This window comes from Chiloscyllium plagiosum, unplaced genomic scaffold (assembly GCF_037043375.1).
Source record: "Chiloscyllium plagiosum isolate Xiang-an unplaced genomic scaffold, Cpla_swu_hap1 HiC_scaffold_4, whole genome shotgun sequence".
Lineage (NCBI taxonomy): Eukaryota > Metazoa > Chordata > Chondrichthyes > Orectolobiformes > Hemiscylliidae > Chiloscyllium > Chiloscyllium plagiosum.
Genome location: NW_028270142.1, coordinates 102,659,320 through 102,682,900, shown reverse-complemented (window position 1 = coordinate 102,682,900; position 23,581 = coordinate 102,659,320). Strand labels below are relative to the sequence as shown.

General features: G+C 40.6%; 1 pseudogene; it reads left to right on the top strand.

Moving 5' to 3' along the window:
• Positions 1 to 23,581, top strand: part of LOC148150191 (uncharacterized) — a 176,028-nt pseudogene that overhangs the window by 77,677 nt on the left and 74,770 nt on the right.

Here is a 23,581-nt window from a genome sequence, read left to right as displayed (position 1 = left end):
CTCCATTACTCAATACTCTGACCAATAACGGAAAGCAGACCAAACGCCTTCTTCACTATCCTATCTACCTGCCACTCCTCTTTCAAGGAGCTATGAACCTGCACTCCAAGGTCTCTTTGTCCAGCAACACTCCCTAGGACCTTACCATTAAGTGTATAAGTCCTGCTAAGATTTGCTTTCTCAAAATGCAGCACCTTGCATTTATCTGAATTAAACTCCATCTGCCACTTAGCAGCCCATTGGCCCATCTGATCAAGATCCCCTTGTAATCTAAGGTATCCTTCTTCGCTGTCCACTACACCTCCAATTTTGGTGTCATCTGCAAACTTACTAACTGTACGTCTTATGCTCACATCCAAATCATTTATATAAATGACGAAAAATTGTGGACCCAGCATGGATTCTTGTGGCACTCCACTGGTCACAGGCCTGCAGTCTGAAAAACAACCCGCTGTCTTCTACCTTTGAGCCAGTTCTGTATCCAAATGGCTAGTTCTCCCTGTATTCCGTTAGATCTAAACTTGCTTTACCAGTCTCCCATGGCGAATCTTGTCAAATGCCTTACTGAAGTCCCTATAGATCACCACTACCACTCTGCCTTCATCAATCCTCTTTGTTACTTCTTCAAAAAACTCAATCAAGTTTGTGAGACATGATTTCCCACACACAAAGCTATGTTGACTATCCCAAATCAGTCCTTGCCTTTCCAAATACATATACATCCTGTCCCTCAGGATTCCCTCCAAAAGCTTGCCCACCACTGACGTCAGGCTCACTGGCCCATAGTTCCCTGGCTTGTCCTTATCACCCTTCTTAAACAATGGCACCATGTCAGCCAACCTCCAGTCTTCCAGCACCTCACCTGTAACTATCGATGATACAAATATCTCAGCAAGAGGCCCAGCAATCACTTCTCTAGTTTCCCACAGAGTTCTAGGGTACACCTGATTAGGTCCTGGAGATTTATCCACCATTATGCATTTCAAGACATCCAGCACTTCCTCCTCTGTCATATGGACATTTTGCAAGATGTCACCATCTATTTCCCTAAATTCTATATCTTCCATATCCTTTTCCACAGTAAATACTGACACAAAATATTCCTTTAGGATCTCCCCCATTTTCTGCAGCTCCACACAAAGGCCGCCTTGTTGATCTTTGAGGGGCCCTATTCCCTCCCTAGTTATCCTTTTGTGCTTAATGTATTTGTAAAATCCTTTGGATTTTTCTTAATTCTATTTGCCATCTTGAGGAGTTCTTCAATAAAGAGCTTATGTTGAACGCGTTGCTGTGTTGTCCACATAAAACAGCCTTCATTGTGGCTTTCCGACACTTTGCAGTGTGCATCCAGTGTACCGGATTTGCACTGATTGCATTATTGATCAAAACTCTGTCTGGCTCAGGCAAGAATCAACTCAATAACCCAGCCTCAACCACAGCCTGCATGTATTTACATCATAATCTCCCGCTGTTTTGTGTTTTTAGCAAACTTAGAAATGTTGCATTTGTTTTCCTTATCGGGGGGGGGGGGGGGGGGAAAAGGAGGGTGTTGGTTTTTGTGTGTTTGTGTGTGTGTGTGTGTGTGTGTGTGTGTGTGTTGCTCATCCTTAGTGGGATGGTTGTGAGCTGCCTTCTTGAACTACTGCAAACCACCTGCTGTGTGTTGACCCACAATGTCATTAGGGAGGGAATTCCAGGACTCTGGCCCAGTGAAGGCACAGCAATATATTTCCAAGTCAGGATGATCGTTGCCTTGGAGGGGAACTTGAAGATGGTTGTGTTCCATGTATCTGCTGTCCTTATCCTTCTAGATTGAAATGGTCGTTGGTTGAGAGATACTATCTAAGGGATCTTTTGGTGAATTTCTACAGTGCTTCTTGTAGAGAGTGGATGCTTGAGGACGTAGTGCCAATTAACTGTGCTGCTTTGTCCATATGGTGTCAAGCATCTTGAATGTTATTGGAACTGCACTCATCGAGGCGAATGGGGATTATTCCATTACACTCCTAGCTTTTGCCTTGTAGTTGGTGGATAGGCTTTAAGGAGTCAGGATGTGAGTTATTCACCACAGTATTCCTAGCCTCCGATCTGCTCCTCTAGCCATTACGGTTATGTGGTGAGTCCAGTTGAGTTTCTGCTTCATGTTAACTCCTTGGATGCTGATAGTGAGGGATTCAGTCAAGGGACAGTGGTTAGGTTGTTCCTTGTTTGTCATGGTCATAGCTTGGCATTTGTGTAGTGCAAATGTTACTTTCCACATGTCAGCCCAAGTTTGGATATTGTCCAGATCTTGTTGTATTTGAGCAGGAACTGCTTCAGTACCTGAAGAGTCATGAATGGTTGTGAACATTGTGCAATCATTGGTGAACATCTTCACTTCTGACTTTATGATGGAGGGAAGGTCAGTGATAAAGAGTTGTAGATGGTTGGGCCTAGGACACTACCCTGAGGAATTCTGACAGAGATGTCCTGGAGCTGAGATATCTGACCTCCAATGACTACAACCACTTTTTTGTGTGCCAGGTATGACTCCATTCATTTTGTCTTCTGCTAGCCATTGACTCCAGCTTTGGTTCCTTGATGCCACACTCTGTCAAATGTAGCCTTGATATCAAGGGCTGTCACTCTCACCTCACCTCTAGAATTCAGCTCTTTTGTCCATGTTTGAACCAAGGCTGTAATGATGTCAGGAGCTGAGTGGTCTTGGCAGAACCCAAACTGGGCATCACTGAGCAGGTTATTGCTGATCAAGTGCTGCTTGATACCACTGTTGATGACACCTTCCATCACTGTACTAATGATTAAGAGTAGACTGATGGGGCAGTAATTGGCTGAGTTGGATTTGTCCTGCTTTTTATGTACGGGACATATAATTTTTCACATTGTCAGATAGATGCCAGTGTTGTAACTGTACTGGAACAGCTTGGCTAGCAGAGCAACAAATTATGAAGCACAGGTCTTCAGTACTTTTTGACAGAATGTTATCAGGAAACATAGCCTTTGCAGTATCCAGTGTCTCTCCAATCATTTCTTGATATCACCTGGAGTGAATGGAATTGGCTGCAATCTATAATGGTATCTATAATGTTGGGGAACACTGGAAGAGGCTGCGATGAATCATCCACTCAGCACTTCTGGCTGAAGATTGCTGCCATTATATCAGACTTATCTTTTGCATTGAAGTGTTGGGCTCTTCTGAAGAACTGTGCAGTTGTAACTTCGACTGATACTGTAATGGACAGATGCATCTGCAACTAGCAGATTGGTAAGGATGAGGTCAAGTATCTTCCTCCCTCTTGTTAGTTCCCTCACCACTGGCTGCAGACCCAGTCTAGCAGCTAGGTCCTTTTGGTCCTGACCAGCTCGATCAGTGGTATTGCTGCCAAGTCGCTCTTGGTGGTGGACATTGAAATCCCTCACCCAGAGTACTTTTTAAGTCTTATTCAATTTTGAGTACTGGTTTGTCAGCCAAGGAAAGATGGTGCATGGTAATCAGCAGGAGGTTTCCTTGCTCATGTTTTCCTTGATGCCATGAGACATGGGGTTCAGAGTCAATGCTGAGGCAAATCCCTCTTGACTGTATACCACTGTCCCACTAACTCTGCTGGATCTGTCCTGCTGGTGGGACAGGTGTTATCCAGGGACGGTGATGGTAGTGTCTGTGACATTGGATGATTCCGTGAATATGGCTACGTCAGGTTACTGCTTCACTAATCTGTGAGAGATCTCTCCCCATTTTGGCACTAGCCCACAGATGTTATATTCAATGAACCCATCTTCACTGCCTCCTGAGACACAGGGTTCCAAAATCACACAATACTCTGAGAGAAGAGAAAAAAAATTGACTCATCTCTGCCCTGAAAGGACAACCCCTAATTTTAAAACAATGCCACCCTAGTTCTAGACTGATTCAAAACACGGAATAAACTTTCCCATGTCAAGACCATTCAAATTTTATACACTTCAATCAAGTCACCCCCCGTTCTTCTAAATTCCAATGGAAACAAGCCCAGTGTTTCCAACCTTTCCTCATTAGACAACTTGTTCAGTCCAGGTATCAATCCATTCATCATCCTCTGAAATGCCTCCAATGCATTTTTGTCCTTCCTCATGATGCAGTTTTAATAAAGCCCTGTATAACAATCAGCAACTTGGGAGGCTGGGAGTGGGGACTATCTGACCTCTCCAACTGCTTTGTCACTGCCCCCCACCCCACCATCTACCGCCGTTAGTCATTCTGCTCCTCACTACTCTCATTTCCAGAGCGCCACTTCCTTCTGTGACACCAGGTTGTGATAGAGTATATCTGCAACCTCTCCACCAATGTCACAATAATATATCTAGATTTACTGCTGATAGGACAATCAACCGGAAAGCACATGTATGGAAGACACAAAAGGTTTACAAAGAGGCTCATTTTCTCAGCAGCAATTTGGAAGATGAAGAATAACGTGACAATGTATAGGGTTATTCACTCTGGAAGTAAAATAGAAAAATGAAATATTTTTTGAATTGGCTTGGAACTTGTGAATGTTGTTGTTGAGAGGAATTTGTCCATGCTTCCAGAAAAAACAGAGTGTTACCATACAGGTACACCGAACAATGAGCAATGTCATTATTATGTGTCCTTTATTCCAACAAGATTGGAGTACGAGAAGAAAGAAAGCTTGCTACATTTCTAGAAGGACTGAGGCCTGACCTGGAATGCAGTTTCTCACACTGATTTTGACCTTAAGACAGGCTGCTTAAGAAGTCCAAAATTGTCTTCAATTTTAGATTGCAAAGTAATAGATTTACTACACACTAAATATTGCTATCTCAAGTTCTGATCTGTTGTTATATTAGTTAAGGACTAATTTATCTACTTCAGGTGTTCATATCCATGTGCTCTCTCAATCTTTCAAGACTGTTCTAACCCTAGTCATTTGCTGTACCATTTATGTTTGGTGATGTATAGCTCCATAGCATCCTTACAAGAATGTTTCAAGATCCTGAAACACTTACACAACATTGTGCAATGTCTTTGATCTCCATTTTTAATGAAGAATGAAACTGCATCAGAGGCAGAGGAGCTTAGTTGAGTTGGATTGATATCCTGGAGAAGAGAATTGTTCTTTAATGAGAAGCTGAGTAAATTGTACACTCTTTGCAATTTATCCCCATTTTTTGAGCTTATGATGGAGGGACAGTTGATGATGAAGCAGTTGAAAATGTTTGGTTGTATAGTCGGATACATGATCGTATGAGTGCTCTTGTGGCGAGACCTGGGTTCAAGTCCCACCTGCTCCAGAAGTTGATAATAACATCCCTGAACAGGTTGGTTGGGGAAAAATATCTACAACATCCAATGGGGTGAAAAAATGCACAAAGATCTTATGAGGGCTTTGTGATTTATTGACAATGTCCCGAACTCTGTACCAAGAGGTTCAAGTCCCACCTGCCCATAACACATGTCACAATATGTCTGATGAGGTTAGTCAAGAATATCTGCACAAGTTCTTATGAGGGATCTTGTGGCCCAGTGGTAATGGTCTTGGATCATGAAGATATGAATTCAAGCCTTACTTGCTCCATAGGTGAGTTGTAACATGTCTGAACAGGCTGTTTAAAAATATCCGTAAAAGATCTTCTGACATTCCACATTACTTATTGATTCTTTCATTCAGCAGATTATTTCCAATGCAAGTTCTACACATGTATTTCCTACCATTGAGAGCAGTTAATATCAAACAGTGAATCTGTGAATCTCCAAATAAACTCCCCACTGCTTGTATGGTCCCATCACTGGCATTGGATATTGGAATATTTGTCCCCTGAACTCATTATTTGTCACTTACAAAGAAACAATCCTGGCACTTGTGGAGAGTATAGATTGCTTTGCATGTTGATGCATTTTGGTCACGTAATTTGCATAAATTATTTCAGCTGTGGGGAACTGCAACTAATTTCCTCTTTCATTCAATTCATTGAAATGCTATATTCTGTGCTTTGATTTAATCACTTGCTGTGTTAGTCTGAATTTGAATCTCCATAATTCATTGATATTGAAACTCAAAATCTATTTCTGAACTGGCAGTTCAGGAGGCAAATTAAAAGAACACATCTCTGTGACTGGCAGTTAGTCTTAAATCTACGTGTGGTGCTTATTATTTATTATGTGATATTTAGAATGCCATGTCCTCAAGAAGCTAGGACAATAAACTATTTCCAAGAAAACTTATTTAAACATAACGTAGTTGGAGACATGCCTGCTCATATATTTTAGACATTGGAATCTTCAATATCATTCCCAAAACCTTCAGTAGAAAGTTGAACATGCTATGTTCTTGTATTAGACATTAACTGTATGCATTTCTCCAAACGTGGTCATACCAATGTCTCATACAGGCGTAACATGAAGTCCCAAATCCTGTACTCAATGCTCTGACTGGCACATACCTGATCAGCCAACTCTCTTCTGTTAAATGAACTAATTTGGTTGATAATATTTTTAAATGACTTTCATAAATGTACTCTTTAGCTGCAATAATATCTCCTAATTTAAACCAATTTACCAATCAAAAGTGGGAATATCCACAAAGTGCCTACCTCTTTTCCTACTATATCATTCTTCAGCTCTAACAGGTCAAAATTGGTCAAAGGGACCCTTTTCTGGTGATTTAATCTTCCACTTTTGCCACTGCCCTTCTCATACAAGTCCACTGTCCCAATCTGCTTCACAGTAATGCTGACTTGCTGCAGACTTCTCCAAGTTAAAGGTTTTTGCTTTCAAACCCGAATAAAACTAAATCAGTTGATGAGATTCAAGGTTATTAATCCATGTAGTATAACTTAATGACAGCATTCAAAACAACAGCCTGATTTAGTTATCAGTTGGTGTTTCAATCTTTCCAACTCAAAACACAGAGATCTTATATCGTGTCTCATATTGTAGCAATTCTCCCCTGTATATGGTTTCCCACTAATATGTCACATAACTATGTTGCTTTTTTTCTTTAGCAGTTTACAAAGAGAGAGTTGAGAATTTTCAGGTGTAGAAACTGCCAACATTGTTACACAGAATCCTTAAAGGTGAACTTTCTTCAAGACAAAGACAGATATTCTCTACTTTGTAACTTAGTCTATTTACTCGCATGCCAGTTGTCTGTATGTTTCTAAAATTCAGGAAAGGTCTTTACCTTTAATGTTTATAATGTTTAGTTATGTGAGTTCTTTGCCCACATAACCTTTACAGCTTTTGGACAGAATTTTTATCTGAATAAACTATTTGAAATTATTTTAATGTGTGGTGCAACATTTGTACAACTTCAATGAGGATTTAATTAATATGGAAGAATTAAGCATTTCAAAAATTAATTGCTTTTCATTTAATTCTCCTATTGCCCAAGTCTAAAAGTATATTCTGCTTGATTGTGAGTACCAATAGCCAAAGTAATTATCATAGATTGTGCAAAGTCATTTAAAAACTCAAGTGCATTATCGGATTGTTCAGTTTTATTGACTCAGACACATTGGAGAAAAGTCTTTGAATATGTTTTGAACAATAAGTACAAATATTTTCAGGGCTGTTTGCATAAATCCAAGTTAACATTAACATTTTTGTTTGAAGCTTCTGTTGCTCCCAAACATGTCCTGGCTTTGGACTAAATTACACTTTTTTGTATTGCATCATTAAATCTATCTGCAAAGCTGTTTGCATCATGAAGGTTTTCTATTTAATGAAAAATAACTTCCTACTTAATATGTAAGGCACAGCATACATTTATGCATCAATGCATTTGCAGTTTATACAATGACACATTTTCAGTACTCAGCTCCCTGAGATGGAAAACCTTTGTGTCAAGGCATTTTTGTGTTTACTAATTATATACAAAACTAAATGGGTTGAAAATGACAAAATTATGCACGCAGAGCTAAATACAAGCTTCCACAAGACCAGAGGATGCAGAATACTAATCATTAAAGAAAATTGGCTGAAGATAACAGAACTCAGTCAGAAAGGAGACTTACTTTTCAGAAATGTGGAGATCTGCGTGTTTGTAATTATATAGTAAATGCTTAAATACTTTCAAATTGTATGCAGCATTCAAAAACCAGCAATTGCTGAAAGCCATATAGATTATCTGATGAACATAATCCTCAGGAAAAAGTGAGAACAAGCATCTAAGAATATGATGGATTAATTTGCTCTATTTGCATTTGCAAGGTACATACCTCCTGTATTAAGATAGCCACCTTGGATGCTTTTACTTTAGATGCTTCCAACAAGGTGGGTGGTGTATTTTCAACACCGAAAGCACATGTACCCAGCCGTCCATCATATACATCAACAGAAAAGCTAGGTCATTATGCTAGTTCTATTGCTGCTTCTGTTGTAACGTTGTTCACCATCCAACATAATTTACCCAAGGTTGTAAAGTACAACTTCCAGAAATTGCCACTGCTCCACAAATGAAACAGTGTTTTAAAATAATTAGTCAAATTGACTAAAACATCAATTACAACCAATTATTAGCGTCTGAATTTCATTTCATTATTCAAAACTGAGCATTTCCTGGTTTTAGTTAAAATATGTCAAGTACCTCCCCACTATCTTACATTGATAATTGTAAACAGTTTCATTTTCCATAAATATTAATTTACTATCCCACAAACAATTATTGAGCCTCATTATTATGCAAGTTCTGGCCAAGTTTAAATCTACCTTGATTGTACGAAGTATAATTGAATTTTGCACATTGTGAAACATCAATTTATGAACTAATTGGTTCTAACTAAACTGCCTTACAGGTGCACAATTAATAAATTAAGGTCTCAAGAATTTCATATAGGTCAACCATAATCAGAGGATTTCAAAAAATTATCGACAATATATTCTAGGAATCTGAGCGACAAGGGGTTTGATGCTATTTGTGACAGAATTGGTTGAGACGTCCAGAGAGGCCCATTTCAATATCAGGAGGATTGTGTTCCAGCTTTTATGCTATTGACAAGTAATGTGGTGAGTTTCTCACTAGGCCACGGTGAATTGCCAGATAAATCGATAACTGCTTATCAAATGCTGCATTTCACTTCAGTTTTCATCTTACCAAACTCACCACACAAGCTACAGATCAAGAAAACTTGATATGGGAACCAGAATGAAACCTGGTGATCTTAGCTCACCACTTGTTTCCAGTGACCTCCGTGTTGTGTACAACCAAAATGCAGCTCAAGGTATGATGTGTGGGACCAGCCACACACACACGCTTCAACACAGAAATTGGCATTCAGAATTCATCAAACCCTCACGTGCATTATGGCACCTCACTTCTACACTGGCAGAGCTCTCTGGAAGCATAGACCTATATTGTAGGAAGCACCAGCAACTTGTACTGAAATGTTGCAACAAGGGACACTTTACATGGATGGCTAGAGACCTACCTCACTCATTAGATAAGGCTCCATCCCAGGATTGCTCTCTCAGCCTGGACTCCCTACTCCCTAAGATGGAAAATTTTTGTGTTTACTAACTATATACAAAATGGATGGAAAATGACAAAATTATGTATGCAGAGCTAAATACAAGCAGCTAACAAGACGGGAGAATGCAGAATACTGATCATTAAAGAAAATTGGCTGAAAATAACAGAGCTCATTCAGAAAGGAGACTGGAGATCTGGGTGTCTATACCAAGCTGCACGCTTACATCTTCCCTTACTTTTTCTTGCCATGGCAGTTAGTGGAGCCACACAACTAGGCAGCTTGCCTTGCTGGCCAGCCGTGTGCTTCATTAATCTCACACGATCACCATGTGCTAGCACCTTACACAGCAAACACACAGCTCAAAGTCTGGGGGAGGGAGGAAAAGTTCTTATCAAAGTCCATGGAGGCGCCTGTTATTGAGGGGCTCCCAGCTCAGTAAAATTAACTGCACTCTCCCATTTCAATCCAAAGAATTGGCTCATTCAGGGTGACATCAGTTGGCAGAGGGGTGCCGGGGGGGTTATGCCACTGTAGTCTAGGGAGTGGGTCACAACTACTCCTGTTTCTCCATAGTGTCCAGCCCAGAGATCGGGGATAGCATGGGCTGATAAATGTACAAGCATCAATTAAGAGTCTGCATTTCTCCTGCAGGGTAGTCCAATTGTGTTGATCAAGACGGTAGGCCATAGTCAGTCCATCAGTTCTATCCACAGGATCCATTGATGTTAGAGCTTATAAATGGAACAAATATTGCACACAGATCATGAACTACCAGTAAGATAGGAGAGGAATGTACAAGACATAAAACCACAGGGTCCCTATTCCGTGACCATCATAACGCATTGTCAACCAGTGACATTGCTGAACATCTTATTAACAGCTACATTTCTGAACACAGAAGCTGCTAAAGGATAGAGATATTTTACAGGGAGGGCCAAAAGTGTCACCAGTGCTGCTTTTTGTCCTTTATAGTGAATCGGCTGGGGCTGTTTTCCCTGGAACATAGAACGTAAAACTATATATTTGTACAAGAACAGGCCCTTTAGCCCACAATGTTGTGCTGAACATGACACCAAATTAAATCAATCCCTTCTGCCTGCCCTTGGTTCATATCACTCCATTCCTTTCATATTCATGTGCTTATCTAAAAAAAATCCATAAATTCCCTTATCATACCTACCTCTTCCACCACCTTTGGCAACATGTTCCAGACTCCTGCCACTCCTGATGTAAAAAACGTTCCCCTCACACCTCCTTTGAACTTTTCCCCTTGTAACTTTATTGCGTGCCCTCAAGTATTAGACATTTCAAGTCTGGGAAAAAAGATTCTGACTGTCAGCTCTATCCATGCATCTCATTATTTTATAGATTTTTATAGAGCCCTGTGCATAGCCATGCTGACTGTCCCTGATTAGGTCCTGCTTTTTCAAATGCACATAAAGCCTACCCCTAAGAATTCTCTCCAGTACTATCGCAACCACCTATGTGAAACTCACCAGTCTATAGTTTCCTGGATTAGCCCTATATCCCTTCTTGAACAGAGGAACAATATAAACTACTTGCCAGTCCTCCTGGACCTCTCCAGTGGCTAGCAAGGATATAAAGATTTTGGCCAAAGCCCCAGCAATCTCCTCTCTTGCCTGTCTCAATAATCTGAGATAGATATCATTGAACCCTAGGGACTTATCCACTTTAATGCTCTTCAAGAGACCCAACACTTCTTCTTTCTTCATCTCAAAATGTCCCAACATATTAGTATGCTCCACACTAATCTCACTATCCTCCATATTCTTCTCCTGGGTGAATATTGAAGCAAAATACTCATTTAGAATCTAGCCCACATCCTCAGCCTCTAAGCACAAATTCCCTCCTGGAACGTTGGAGGCTGAGGGGTGACCTGATAGAAGTTTATAAAATCATGAGGGGCATGGATAGGGTTGAATAGTCAGCGTCTTTACCCCTGGGTAAAGGAGTCCAAAACTGGAGGGCACAGGTTTAAGTTGAGAGGGGAAAGATTTAAAAGGGACCTAAAGGCAACTTTTTCCTGCAAAAGGTGGTGTGTGTGTTGAATGAGTTGCCAGAGAAAGTGCTGGAGGCTGGTATAATTACAACATTTAAAAGACATCTGGATATGAATAGGAAGGGTTTAGAGGGATATAGATGAAATGTTGGCAAATGGGACTAGATTAAATTTAGGATATCTGGTCAGCATGGACGAGCTTTCATGCTATACATCTCTATGACTCTATGGCTATAATTTTAAATTTTACTTGCCAGCTTACTTTCAAAATTTATTTTTAGCCTCTATTTTTATTTTGAAATCCTCTTGTTGTTTACAAAACTTTCCTAATTCTCTGGTTTGCCACTAATCTTTGCCACACTGTATGGATTTCTTTCAATTTAATAGAATCTTTCACTTGCTTGGTTAATCAAAGTTGATTTATTTCCTTCCTAGAATCCCTCTTCTTCACTGGGATGTATCATTCATGAATTATATCCTAGCTGTGAGTCATAAACTATTTTCTTAAACATCTGTTCATTAACTGTCTTTTCTGCTAAACTCCTTTCCCAGCCTATTATAGCTGACTGTACCCTCAATCCTTTGTGAGAACCCTTTGGATAGAACTATCCTAATGAAAGATGTTAGGCCTGTAGTTTCCTATTCTCTACCTTCCTCCTTCTTTGAATAAAAATGTTACATTTTTCCACTGAACTCTTCCAAAAGCTAAGAAGGTTTGATCAATGTATTCACATTTAAGCTACGAGAATGAGGTGATTGCTTTTCAGTCCAACAGCTTTCCAAACACATTCGCCTAGATGATCGTACCTATTCTCTGTTGACCCATCCCTCAGATTTCTTTTTACTTTGGAGACAGATGCAAAGTATCTTTTCAAAATCTCCACCATCTCTTTATTTTTCATAATCATTATCTATGAGATAAGAGTTATGCGCCAAAATATAGGACGCTTCTTTCCTCACAATCACCGAATCATAGAATTGTACAGCAAACAAGGTAGCATTGCTCTGTCTCTAAATATGCACCCATCATCCATTCAAGTCATACATTCTATATCATATTAGGAGTTGATTAGTTCAGTTGGCTGGACAACCAGTTTGTGATGTACAGTGATGACAACAGTGTGCAATTCCTGCACTAGTTGACCATCAAGGTCTTGTCTTCTCAGCATCTCCCCCTGTCTGAAGTGTGGTGACCCTCAGGTTAAACTCACCACAGGTCATCTCTCTCAGGAAAGCAGCCTCGGACTGTGGTGGCTTTACCTCTATATCATGCTAATTCAATGCTTAAAAAAATCTGTCTGCCTATTCCCAAGATATTTTGTCATATACAGTGTGATGTCCTTTTGTTACTGACCCACCTGCTAATCCACTCAACCAAAGTCCCTCATTTGAAATAAATCTCTTCTTGATCTTTGATCAGCGGACAATGCCAATTTCTCTAATCTTTCTCAATATTCAAATTTCTCAATCCTGCCATCTTTCTGATGAGTACCCTCTCCAAGGCTTTGACATACTTGAAAGGTCTCTAAGGAAACCAAACAGAGCAGAGTTAAGAGCCCAGTTATAAAGATAATTATAATGTAGGTCATTAGTACAATGAGTGTACAAGCAAATCCTATCACAAACTAAGAATGATTATGTTTCTACTACTGACAGTATGCTCCTGTCTTCAAACATACTCATAATTAACAACATCCTCCCAAAAGAGTTAAGGATCTTTATGTTCTAATTGTCACCTTCCAATTTCTAACCAGTGCGTATGTTAAATTCTGATTTATTCACTGAAAAATTGAATGAGAGAAAATTTTCTTGGCAATATCTTAAAACAACAATATTATGAATTTATTAAAAAGTTTAAAATAGAATTACTGGCATTTATGTGACTTCTTTGAAGCTATCAATGCACCTCAGAGAATGAATTACCTTTGCAGTACATTGACTGTATTATAGATTTAAGTGTCAAATACTCTTGTAGATGATATTCAGAAAAGCTTTGTCACTTATTTCTATCTGTAATTTGTTAATAGCAAACAGCAAAGTCATCAAATTGTCCAGTTTCTGCTTTGTGGTTTGTTGTCATCCTACCAACTCTCATATATGCCACTTCATTTGCAACTGGATAATTTTAACACTATTCTTCAGTGAATCTGCAAGCTCAGAATACATTGAACACTGAGTCTAAGAAGTGCAAACATTCCCAAATGTAAAATAAGTATAGGTATATCAGTTGATTACCACTTGACCATCATTTCAATATTTCAAATTAGTAATCTTATGCTCTCTCCGAGAAGTCCAGTATTTAACAGATTCAGTGCTTACTTTGCCTGCTGGAGTTTCCCCCATTCCTTCTTGTGCTCTCTTAGTATTTATATGGTGTCCTTTACAACGATTGTTTATATTTCTATTATGGTTTAGATTACCTACAATATGGAAACAGGCCATTTGGCTCAACAAATCCACACTGACCCTCTGAAGAGTAACCCACCCAGACCCATTCCCCAACCCTACATTTATCCTTAACTAATGCATCTAACACTATGGTCAATTTAGAATGGCCAATTCACCTATTCTGCATATCTTTGGATTGTGGGAGGAAACACGAGCACCCGGAGAAAACCCACACAGACACGGGAGAACATGCAAACTCCACACAGACAGTCACCCAAGGTGGGAATCGAACGGGGTTCCTGGTGCTGTGAGACAGCAGTGTTAACCACTGAGCCACTGTGCCGCCCTTAGTGTTAATGTACTAGCAGGTCCATTAACTCGGTTGGCTCAACAGTTAATTTACAAGACAGAATAATACCAACAGTGTGGGTTTAATTCCTGCACCAGCTGAGCTTATCATGAAAGTTTCTCTTTTGCACCCTCTCCCCTGACCCTCGAGATAAACCACCACCTGTCCTATCTATTTCCAATGAGAGAGCACCTCTATGATCCAGTAGGACTATGACAACTTCATGTTTTATAGAGTCATGGAGGCACATCGCACAGAAACAGACCCTTTGGTCCAACTTATCCATTCTGTCCAGGTTTTCCAAAGTAAATGAGTCCCATTTGCCTGCATTTGGCCCATATCCCTAAACCTTTCATGTTCATGTACTTGTCCAAATGTCTTTTAACTGTTGTAACTGTACCTGCATCTACCACTTCCTCTGGCAGTTCATTCCATACGAATCACTCTCTGTGTGAAAAAAGTTGAACCTCAAGTCCCTTTTAAATCTTTCTCCTCCCACTTTGAAATTATGTGCTCTAGTTTTGAATTCCCCTACCCTAAGGTGCATTCATCTTATTTGGTATTGTATCCCTCATGCTTTTACAACTCCTATAAGGTACCCCACCCCCAACCTCTAACAAAACCAAAATTGTACACAGTACTCCTAAAGTGGCCCAACCAGTGTCCCATACAGCTGCAACGTGCTGTCTTAACTCCCATACTCAATGCATTGACCAATGAAGGTAAGCATACTAAACAACATCTTCACCACCCTGTTTATCTGCAATGCCACTTTGAAGGCACTATACACCTGAACCCCTCGATTTCTCTGTTCAATAATATCCCCCAGGCTATATCATTAACTGTGTAAGCCCTCCCCTTGTTTGTCTTATAGAAATGCAACACATCATATTTATCTAAATTAACCTCTATCTGCCATTCCTCGGCCTATTCTGATCAAGATCCCGTTGTACACTTAAATAACATTCTTTATTGTCCAATAATTTTGGTGTCATCCAAAAACTTACGAACCACACCTCCTACATTCTCATCCAAATCATTTGTATAAATGACAAACAACAGTGGACGCAGGTCCTATCCTTGTGGAACACCACTAGTCTGAGAAACAATCTTCCACCATCACTCTCTGTCTCCTACTGTCGAGACAATTTTGTATCCAATTGGTTAGCTCCCCGATCCCATATGATTTAACTTTACCAACCAGTCGACTGTGCGGAACCTTGTCAAAGGCCTTTCTAAAGTCCATGTAGACAATGTCTGCTGGTCTGCCCTCATCTATCTTCTTGGTCACATCCTCAAAAAAACTCAATCAAATTTGTGAGATGTGATTTCCCACGCACAAAGTCATGCTGACTATCCCTAATGAGTCATTGCCTCTCCAATTGCATTTATATTCTGTCTATCAGAATCCCTTCCAACAATTATCTACCACTGATGTTAGGCTCACTGGTCTATGGTTCCCAAACTTTTCCTTGCAGGTCTTCTTGAATAAAGACACAATGTTAGCCACCCTCCAATCTTCCGACACCTAACTGTGGCTATAGTTGATACAAATACCTCCACTAGTGGCCCCTTTCTCAGGCTGTGAACCATATATTGAGATATTAGGAAAGGGGACATAAAAATTAATCAAGTTAATAAATCGTCAGGAACGGTTTGAAGGAGGAGAATGAAGTAGAGAAGTGGAACGGTTTATGGAGGCAATTTCAGAGCCTGGCATCCAGGTAACTGAAGACATTTCACTGTGGTAGAGGAATTAAAATCATTGATAAGTGAGGACTGAGGAGATTACAGAGAAGGGGAATAGTGAGAGTATGGAAGAAATTGAGAAAAGGCTAAATATGTTTAAGTCAAGTTATTGCTGGTTGTAGTCAGTGTGGGTCAGAAGTGAAGGAAATGCTAAACACCTCGGGGACAAAATGATGGCATGAGGGTCTGCATTCACTTAGAACATAGAACATAGAACAATACAGTACAGAACAGGCCCTTCGGCCCACAATGTTGTGCCGAACATTTGTCCTAGCTTAAGCACCCATCCATGTACCTATCCAATTGCCGCTTAAAGGTCACCAAAGATTCTGACTCTACCACTCCCACAGGCAGCGCATTCCATGCCCCCACCACTCTCTGGGTAAAGAACCCACCCCTGACATCTCCCCTATACCTTCCACCCTTCACCTTAAATTTATGTCCCCTTGTAACACTCTGTTGTACCCGGGGAAAAAGTCTCTGACTGTCTACTCTATCTATTCCTCTGATCATCTTATAAACCTCTATCAAGTCACCCCTCAACCTTCGCCGTTCCAATGAGAAAAGGCCTAGCACTCTCAACCTATCCTCATACGACCTATTCTCCATTCCAGGCAACATCCTGGTAAATCTTCTCTGCACCCTCTCCAAAACTTCCACATCTTTCCTAAAGTGAGGCGACCAGAACTGCACACAGTACTCCAAATGTGGCCTAACCAAAGTCCTGTACAGTTGCAACATCACTTCACGACTCTTGAATTCAATCCCTCTGCTAATGAACGCTAATACACCATAGGCCTTCTTACAAGCTCTATCCACCTGAGTGGCAACTTTCAAAGACCTATAAACATAGACCCCAAGATCCCTCTGTTCCTCCACCTCACTAAGAACCCTACCGTTAACCCTGTATTCCGCATTCTTATTTGTCTTTCCAAAATGGACAACCTCACACTTGGCAGGGTTGAACTCCATCTGCCACTCCTCAGCCCAGCTCTGCATCATATCCAAGTCCCTTTGCAGCCGACAAGAGCCCTCCTCACTATCCACAACTCCACCAATCTTCGTATCATTGAGTATCTTCGTATCTTGCAAATAGACCACTCAAGTGGCCTATTTGCAAGAGGCATTGACTTGCCAATAAGTGAGGTCACACAATTGGACTCAAGGGAGATTCAGGACTCAAGGCTTTGATGACTTCCTCCACTGTCTAAGCTGAGGCACTGAACTCTCTGGAAAATTTACCAGAAAAATCTGTCATCTCATGGATAACTCCACAGGCATATCACTAGCTTGAGCCTCAGCATGAGCCAGACCTCCCATAGTCCTCCAACTGTCAGTTGCCTCAGGTGGCACAATCTCACACAACGCACATCTGGTGCTCATGACTAGATCTAACCCCATATCTAATCCCCTGAGGGTAAAGTATCTGCACTGATGGAGGGTCTGGGGAATGGTGGAGGCAGTGCACCCTCTGAGATCTCCTCGTCACAGATGGCTGCACCTCCAAAAGACAGAAAATGATGATTGCTGCTCAGCCCTATAAGTCACAGTCGGCTGTAGTTCACATAGATGTCAACATATTGGAAGACGCAAGAGCATCTTCTATGAAACTCGCCTGAGTGTATTCTGGTGAGGTGACTCCCCTCATGAGACTGAATTCTGACCTCACCATCCATTATGGAGCAGCTCCAGACAGCTCCAGGGCTTTGGAGCTCAGGATGGTGATAACCAGGACTCTACCAACAGTGTAGACCATTTCTTTCGCATTTGAGTCTCTTCTCGTCAGCAATGTAGGAGAATAATGTCCACATATGCACTACAATAAACACACCGTCTACTCTCTTAGCATGCTTGCTGCAGTATTTGGGATCAATGTGGAACAGGGTCACTTTTACAAGGTCAGCAATGCCAGGGCTCACACCACTGCCCTCAGAGCTGTTGTCAATCTTTTCCAAGGAGATGCTTCAACTTAAATCCGTTTCTTCTGACATAGTGGATTCAACTTAAACTGAACCTGTTTTATTGTCGCGTTAATTCATTCAGTCGAATAGATAGGGAGTTTTGGAACCCAGGTAGGACTTGAGGTGAAAGGTGAAATGCAGGGTTGTGGAGATCTTCCCACCCTACAGTGGGATCTCATACCGACTGCTGACTCAACATCTTAAAGTCCATGTAGACAACATCTACTGCTCTGCAGTAAAGTTCTGATGACTCAGCATCTTAAGGATGCAGTAGCAGTAAGGAATAGCAGTTTACTTTGCATTGTTCCAAAAGTTCCAACCTATTTAAACAAAACTCAACTGTTCCTTAGAAATTCTCAATCTGTAATCTGTAGATTCAACTCTGTGATAGTTATGGCTGTACAACGGGCAAATTAAATATTTTAATAAGTATATGGTGTTTGATTTAACATCCAGGCTGGGTTTTACAGGAACTCCAGTCACTGAGAAGAGTCCAGGGCTGCTTCAGGGAGGAGGAATGTGCTACCCCCACACCAAGCTCCCACCACCTCATCCCCAGACGTGCCTACCATTCTTCAATGAGTAGGCAACAACTATGACTGCAGCATCCTTCAAAGTGATAGCTGGCCAACAGGAAAGCAAGCCCATCAATCAAGCTGACCTTCAATTGGAGAACTTGTAAAAACAAACCATGGTATGCTGTAAAGTAAACATTTCAAAATATGGAAACACCTCAAAGCTACAGATTATTCAACAGAAACTTTACAGTGCACCTGATCCCCAACCCACTTCCAAAAAATTACAGAGTCATGGAGACATGCAGCACAGAAACAGACCTTTTGGTCCAACTCGTCCATGCCGACCATATATCCTAACCTAATTTAGCTCCATTTGCCAGCACTTGGATAAGATCCCTCCAAATCCTTCCTAATCATGTACCCATCCAGATGCCTTTTTACTGTTGTAATTGTATCAGCCTTGCCCACTTCCTCTGGCAGCTCATTCTATACATGCACCACCCTCTGTGTGTAAAGTTGTCTATCCCCTCTCATCCCAAACCTATGCCCTCTAGTTCTGGTGTCTCCCATCCCAGGGGAAGAGTCTTTGTCTATTTATCCTATCCATGCTCCTCATGATTTTATAAACCTCTATAAGGTCACCCCTCAGCCTCCGATGCTCTCGGGAAAACAGCCCCAGCCTATTCAACCTCTTCCTGTAGCTAAATCCTCCAACCCTGGCAACATCCTTGTAAATCTTTTCTGAACCCTTTCAGGTTTCACAACATCCTTCCTATAGGAAGGAGGCCAGAATTGTATTCCAAAATTGCCCTAATAATGTTCTGTACAGTCACAGCCTATCCTCCCAACTCCTATACTCAATGCTCTGGCAGCCCAAAGCCATTTAGATTCAATCCTTTATGTAATTTCCTATATCTAATTTCAATTTTAACTTAAATTTCCCTGTCAGTTCTTAAATTGTTAATTTTCTAATCCTTCAATTTTGTTGGTTGTCAGTATGAAGAACCCTGTGCCTCTCACTGTGACACTTTGATTTCATGCTTCCATCAACCAGCCACCAAAAACTTAAACATGTAAGGGCATGCTTAACTAAGCGCTGATGATGTGAGAAGTCCTGGCAAAGCAAATTTTGGCTCAAGTTAGTAATTTTTATGACTAGAGTAACAGGCAAAACATTAACCAGCAATTTTCCAAGATCAGTCAAGCTATGAGTCCAAATGCAACTTATCCAATCACCTTTTAGTTTGAAATTTTGAAACTAACGAATGTAACCATCTGGAAGTGAGCCATGTGACCTTTTCAAATGAGTGTAATGTTTGTTTATTTCAGTTGCCAATGAGCAGTAAAAAAAATTACATAACAAAATCTGGAAATCATGCTTTACACAGTCTGGAATGGAACAGTTGGTGGATTAAGCATTAGAAAACTATTGTTGTCACCAAACCAAAACATTCCTCAAGCCAAATGGATAGCTGGTCTTTTTAAATAGACTATAGGATGCAGAATGAACACAGAACAAGCCCTTCATCACACGAAGACTGCACCAACACAAGATGCTCTTCCGTACTAAAAATCATTCCTTTATGTTGACCCTATCTCTCTCTTCCCTGTCTATTCATATATCTGCCAAGATCCCTCTTAGCTGTTGTTGTTGTATTCACCTCTACCACGTCCTCTGGCAGTGCATTCCAGGTAATTACCACTCCCTGCATAAAAAACTTGTGCCTTACATCTCCTTTTACCCTAAATTTATGTCCCTTAGTAACTGATATATCTACCCTGGGGGAAAGACTCCAACTATCCATTCTATCAATATCTATCATAATTTTATAAACTTATATCAGTTCGCCCCTCAAATTTCAACAGTCATGTGAAAACAAATGAAGTTTATCCAATCTCTCCTCATAACTAATAGCCTCCAAACCAGGTAACATCCCGGTAAATTGTTTCTATACCCGCTCCTCATCCTTCTGGTAGTGTGGCAATTGGAACTGTACATATTATTCCAAATGTGGCCTAAATGAAGTTCTATACTGCTGCAACAAGAGTTACCAATTTTTATACTCAGGGCCTGACCGATGAAGGTAAGATGCTATACGCTTCCTTGACCACCTTATCCACTTGTGTTTTCACTTTCAGAGTACTGTGGACTCGTATGTGTAGATCCCTCTGTACATTGATGCTACTAAAGGTTCCACCATTAACTGTATACTTCCATCTTGCGTTAGCTCTTCCAAAATGCATCACCTCACATTTGTCTGAATTAAACTCCATCTGCCAATTCTCCACCCATATCTCCAACCTATCTCTCTCCTGCTGTGTCCTCTGGCAATCCTCCTCACTATCTGCAACTCCTCCAATCTTTGTGTCAATCACAAATTTACTAATCAGGCACCTATATTCTCCTCAAAGTCATTTACATCCATTACAAACAACAGAGATCCAAGCACTGATCACTGCAGAACACCACTGGTCACAGATCTCCTATCAAAAGCACCCTTCCATAGCAACTGTCTGTTTCCTATGACTCAGCCAACTCTGTATCTATCTTACCAGCTCTTTGTAGGTCCATGTGATTTCATGTTTGTGCCAGCCTACTATGAACGAGCTTTCAAAATGAATACCAACATTGCATTTGCCTTCCTAACTGCCAATTTAACCTGCCTGTTAACCTTAAAAGAATCCTGAACTAAGATTCTCAGGTTCCTTTGTGTTTCAGATTTCCTAAACCTTCCACCATTCAGAAAATAGTCTATGGGTCTATTCTTCCTACCAATATAACCTCATACTTTCTCACATTGTATTCTAACTGTAATTTCTTTGCATAATTTCTGAGCCTGTCCAAGTCCATCTGCAGCCTTTCTGCTTCCTCAACATGACCTGTTATCCCACCTACCATTGTATCAGTTGAAAACTTATCAACAATGTCTTCGGTTCCTTGATCAAGATCGTTAATATATAACGTAAATAGTTGTGGTCCCAACACCAGCCCCTGCAACTGGCCACTGGCTGCTATCCTTAAAAAGACCTCTTTATGTGTACTCTCTGCCTTCTGCCCATCAGCCAATCCTCTATCCATGCCAATAGCTTGCCTTAACACCACGGGCTCTTACCTTATTTAGCAGCCTCCTGTGCGGTACCTTGTCAAAGGCCTGCTGGAAATCCAAATAGATCACATCCACTAGCTCTCCTTGTCTAATTTGCTCATTATCTTTTGAAAGAATTCTAATTAAGTTCTCAAGCCACACTGTCTCAGCCCTATTTTGTCATGCATTTCCAAGAAATCAGCAATCTCATCTCTAATAATTGACTCTAAAACCAAACCAGTAACCCAGGTCAGGTTAATTGGCCTACAGGTTCTTCCTCCCTTCCTCCTTAAACAAGGGTGTTACATTAACCATTTTCCAGTCCAGTGACTCCTTGACTCCAGTTATTTCTGAACGATGCCGCTATAATCTCCTTAGTTATCTCCCTCAGATCTCTGAGGTGCAGTCAATCTGATCCAGGTAATTTATCTAACTTTGGACCATCCAGATTCGCAGCACCTTGTCCTTAGTGATGGCTATTTTGCTTACCTCGACCCCATAACTGTCTTTAAGTTCTGGTATGCTACTGCTCTCTTCCACAGTGAAGACTGATGCGAATTCAGTTCCTCCTCTGTGTATTTATTACCCATTACTACTTCTCCAGCCTCATTTTCCAGTAATCCAATATCCACTCTTGCTTCTTTCTTACCTTTATATAAATATAAAAGATATATTTTATATTTATATTGTCTTATTTTATATGACTAGCTAATTTACTCTCATATTTTATGTTCTCCCCTTTATTGCTTTCTTAGTTGTTCTCTGTTAGATTTTAAAGGCTTCCCATTCCTCTGACTTCCCATTAATCTTCACCACATTGTAAGCTTTTTCTATTGCATTTATAGTCTCCCTGACTTTGCTTGTCAAACGTGGTTGCCTTGCCCTCCACTTAGTGTGTTTCTTCTTCCTTGGAATGAATTTCTGCTGTGCCTCCTGAATTACCATCAGAGACCCCTGCCATTGCTGCTCCACCATCTTCCCTGCGAGGCTCCCCTTCCAATCAACTCTTGCAAATACCTTTACTAAATTGTAATACCTGCCTTGCTCATAGTCACACCTTCTGTCCCTGACCACTGACCACTGACCAAATTCCAAATTCCAAATAGTTAATCTAAGGGGTATGACTGCCTCCTGAATCACAGCATCCAGGTATCTCGCCCCCTCTCTGATGTGTTAAAACTCAGAGTCCAGCTCAACAACTCTAATCCAAGTTCCTAAAGTAATCGATGTTTGCTACAGATGTGGTTACTATGATCCATTATGGGTCTATCTGCTCCCAGGTCATGGAGGTACAACTCATCACCCAGCCCTGCATCTCTATTTTATTTGCTTTGTTGTCAATTTTATTTCTTTTTAAAAATCCTACTGGTCTTTTAGTTTGTAACCTGTGCATATATTCCTTAATTACTTTCAATCTGGAAGTAACATGTAACAGATTTTCAAATTACCAACCTATAGATGTATGGTTTTTCTGTGATGCTGTTCATTCTTTTGTGCTAGGTCCCAATTTGTCCTGGAAAAGACCTTATAAACCATGAGGCAAGAACACAAGCAAAGGTCACCTCTTCTCCTTTGCACTGAATCTCCACACTGCCTCCAAATTCTTTGAACGATATATTCACCTGGCTGTGTCTCTGGGTGTGATCTCGCCTTCCTGACCATGTGCAGTTCACTGGATTAGAGGATTAAAACACAGGGTGTCAAAGCCAAACTTCAGCTTTACAAACGTTTGTGTTAACCGCATCTAGATAACTCTGAGCAATTATGGGCACTACAATTTAGGAAGGATATGTTAGTTTAGAGGAAATGAATCTCAGATTGACTGGACTGAAAATTAAAAATTTTGAAATATAAGACATTTGCAAAATATGTTTGCATTGCTAAGTAAATATGTAGTATTCTGAAGAAGAGTCATTTTGACATAAAACATCAACTCTATTTCTCTTTCCACATAAGCCACTCATCGTTTTGTGTTTCTTCAGCACTTTTCATTTTCATTTCAATTTTCCAGCAACAGCTTAATGTTCCAGGGTACAAATGCTACA